This window comes from Microtus ochrogaster, chromosome 19 (assembly GCF_000317375.1).
Source record: "Microtus ochrogaster isolate Prairie Vole_2 chromosome 19, MicOch1.0, whole genome shotgun sequence".
Taxonomy (NCBI): domain Eukaryota; kingdom Metazoa; phylum Chordata; class Mammalia; order Rodentia; family Cricetidae; genus Microtus; species Microtus ochrogaster.
In genome coordinates, this window is record NC_022021.1 from 59,678,399 (window position 1) to 59,682,735 (window position 4,337).

Genomic DNA, 4,337 nt, shown 5'->3' on the forward strand with positions numbered 1-4,337 from the left:
TCCTCCCCTGGGAACCAAGGACATAACAGCTAAGCAGGCACGTACTGAGATGTTGGGAACTTACCATCTCCCTGAATAGGAGCAAGAAAACCCTTAGGTGTTGACTTAGTTACTGATGTTCTGACTTAGTCCCTGGGAAGGGGCAAAGTGACCCTCAGAAGTGTCCCTTTACCTCATCTGATCTGGCAACCACTCTCCAGCCAATTATTGGTAATAGCCCTTTTGAATAAGCCAATCATAATAGTTAAAGAACAACCCCCAGATACTCCTTCCTTCTGTGGTTTTTCCCTTTAAAAAATAGCCTGTACTAGCCATTCGGGGTTTTCTAGCCTCCCGACTGCTGGAGGACCCTGTCATGACAGAAGTAATAAAATCCTCATGCTTTTACATCAGCTGTGATATGAGAGATGGTCTCTTGGGGCAACTCCTCCTCCTCGGTGATTAGACGCTAGGGTCCAACACTATAATTTATTGTAAATCTAAGAAAGCTCTTTGTTTCCATTCTTGGTCATCTTAGAAAACCATCCTAGGCAAATTCTGTCACACTCTTCAAAAACTATCTGATGTATGTAAGTTATCCACAGACGGAGATCTGGCCAGGCAGAGAGCAGTAGCATACTGCTGGTGGGTAGAAAACAAGCTACTCTCCTTACTATGGACAGAGTTAAAGCGTAGGCTTACTAGAGAGCAAGGGACAAACCCACCTAGCACCGCTGAAAAAGGCTCTGCCTTCTCTCAGGGGGTACTTGTAGTCCGTCCACTGCCCATACATCCCCCTGCTTCTCTAGGAAGAAGAGAAGAGAAGCCAGAGGACTGTAAGGAAACGTTCTCTCCCTAAAAGTCAACACACAGGGCGAGGGCCCTTCCTGCATGGACTCTTCCTCGCATAAACGATAACCTCTTGAATCAATAGTATATGGAATCTATAGAAGGCCCAGAAGAGTCTCTCAGGGATAAGCCCTGTTCTAACCATCCTCTGTTAGATGCGCTGTGAAGCCAGTGGTATTAACACACTGTTTTATACTGAAGAACATGCTCTGCACTACCCATAAATGCTAAAGCTGGGATTGAAGTCCAGTCTGAGGTCAGAGTGTCTGCCTTTGACCACCACTTTACACTGTCTTGACTGAATGTTAAGGGCAGTAGTGTTGGTGAAGAGGAAATTGTAAGGGTCAGAAGCTGGACGCAAACCAGCCTGGTAACAAGCAGCTAAGGGAAATGTTCTTTAAGTAACAGCTCGAGCATAAACAGTACCATTAGAGACAGTCCCATGACAATTTCTTTTTGGAAGACGAGGACAGGGTCTTGCAGTGTTAACCAGGCAGCTCTTGAATTCCCAGTTCTCCTGCCTCAGTTCCCTGTGCCAGGATTGCAGGACTACTCTAGACATCTCAGAAAAAATCAGAAAGGCTGGGAGTGGCCAGGTGGGTGGGACCACATATGGGCAGCAAGAAGTCTTTCCGTCTCTCTTCCAGCACACTGAAATCTTTTCTAAGGGGAGGGGGGTTGAGCTCAGGCCCTCACACGTGTGAGCAAGTGCTGTACTACTCAACAGTACCCCAGCCCCGGTTTCACTTTTTATGTTGACAGAGTCTCACAAAGTTGCTCAGGCTGGCCTTGAATTAGTATGTCTCCTCCTGCCTCAGCACCCAGTATAGTTGGGAAGAATCATCAGGTCCAGCTGAAATAATTTTGTGGTGGAAAACACAATCACTTGTGTAAAGACAGTCACAGTGACTCATGTTTCTTTGGCAAAAAGTGTTTGTGGCCTTGATCCTAAAGTTGTATATGTAAATGTTTCTCTAATGAAAGGATAAGATAAGCTTCATTGTTTTATAGGATAATACAAAAGTACCCAAACCATGTCTATATATTAATACTTGGTTTCCTAACTTTATATTTCATTTTTGTGATTTATTTCAGTCTGAATTCCAGGCAGGAAATTAAAAAAAATACCCGTCTCTAGATTGTTTCGTCTATTTCCCACTAGAGGGCACTATGTCTTCTTTTGTCTTTGAACCAAGTCCCAAGCGTGCTGTTTCTTAAAGGTCTGGCAGGGAGGGACCAGGTCTGTAAGGCAAGCTCATCATCATCCTGAAGTCATCTAAAGTTGACCGTTTCTAATGAATCCCATGGATGTTCTGTATTGAGGTGACTGTCACTGGTTTGGTCAGGGTCTTATTCTGTGAATTACTCTCAGCTTACCGATGAGGAAAGCGTCACTCAGGAAGCCGTACCTTCCTCGGCCATTGCACAGCCACCACATAACGTCGGGCTGCAAAGCTCGATTGGATGTGAAAGAGAAAAGGGCTGTCTTTAATGATGCCAGTTCCCTGATTTCTTGACTCAAGAAATGCCTCATGGGAACTTTGATTTTTCACAAATCCAATTTGGAGATTCAGTTTGAGGTTGGGAGGTCAGAAGGACTTAAAGATAAATAGCAGCAACAACACTAAACGTAATTTCTAGCTGAAAGGGTTCTCGGAGAACAGCTGTCTGAGGCTGTGTCTAACCTAATTTGTCACCACCGTTTTACTTGAATGTAATTAGTGGGGTCGTTAAGGGCCAGTATGACAACTTCCTTAATAAAAGTTGTGTTTCTGACTTAGACGTTCTCTACCAACTTTTGTTTCATTATCAAGACATAAATGGATATGCTTAGGAAAGGGCCTGTTTTACATGCAGCATCTAAGGGTCCTGAAGCTGTGCTATGCTGATGTTCCATTTCCCCACAGACGTGGCTTCCTTCAGCAGTGACATGCATCTAATTTATCCCACATGCTAAAACCCAGCTCCATTGGAACTGATCAGTGACGCACTGCACACCATGGGTCTTAGCCACGCTCCCTTCCCGCTCTCTGAACCTGCTTACTAAGACCATCGTGGGCTTAGAGTAATCACCACAGCCCTTGTCCTGCCTGGGGGAGGGCGATAAAAGCGCAGCTGATACTTTCAGAAGGCAGGTGAGGCATCCATCGGTCCTGGTTACAGCAGTTACAGCAGAAAAGGCATCTAGATCCACCCTGCATGAAACACCTTCTGCCCTCTCCCCCAACCCTACTTTAATGTTAATCTAGAAAGAGACGGACAAAGGATCTGCCGGTGGTGGTTGTTTCAGATACAGGACTACAACTACAGTCTACCTCCAGCTTACAGGCAATTTCTTTACTAACGCCATGAAACGTGAATGCAGGAAGCTGTTCTTTCTCTTTCAGAACTTGAGAGGAAGAATGGGCATAAGAACTCATACAATTGCATATCTCACACACTCATTTCTGTTGAATCGGACTTCAGACACTTTCCATCTACAACAGAGGTTCTCAGCCTGTGGATCGCAACACCATGGGGTTCAAACGGCCCTTAGGGGTCGCCTGAGACCATCAGAAATAGAGACATTTACATTATGATGTGTAACAGTAGTAAGATTACGATAATGAAGTAGCGATGAAATGATTTTATGGTTAAAGAGCCGCAGCATTAGGGAGGTTGAGAACCACCCGTCTAGAAGCTGCCATTGAGTATTTCGATTTCCCTTCTCTTCCGGGATCACGGAGCAGCTGTTGTGACTTGAAAGATCCCGCTAATGCAGATTTGGCTTTTTAATTATGACTTTATTCTAATGGCAATTAAGTTAGCTAATTCTATCAACTCAAAAGCATCTATGAGAGCATTAGCAACAAGAATTTTTGTGTTTGCCAGCAGAACAGCCCATTATCATGCAGACCAGTCCTCCCAGGATATCAGTGCCTAAGGTAAAAACCTGTGCACTTGGCAGGCTGCTGGAACGGCGGGTCCCTCTCTGGCTTTGTAAGGTCTCAGCGTCCTCTCCTGGACAGTCTATGCACCTGCAAGTTTTCATTTTGATAGGTTATAATATGAAGTAGCGGGTACTCTGGGGAAACCCCAAATAAAATGATCACAAGTGTATAGGAGAGACAGTATTTTACCACGGTCTTATGTGTTTTTCAGTTTAAATTAACCTGATGCAGATAAACAGGAAAAAGACATGCAAGTGTACCAAATGTACATACTGTGGGAGTCTTCCTCCTAAGCAAGAGAAGAGCAAAAGACAGAAGTGTCTGTACTGAAAAGGACAGAGCATAGTACAAAAAAAAAAATGAGAAGGAAAAGGGGCTTGTGCACACCCTTAATCCCAGCACTAGGAAGCCAGGGGCTGGCAGATCTCTGAGTTTGGGGCCATCTGCTCTACATAGTAAGTTCCAGAACAGCCAAGCTCAGGCAGTGGAGGAAACCATGGAAAACAGAAAGCTGGTGAAGGTGTAATTGAACAAGGGGGCCGTGTTCCAGCTCCAGCAAGCAGCAGAACTCGGCAGCTT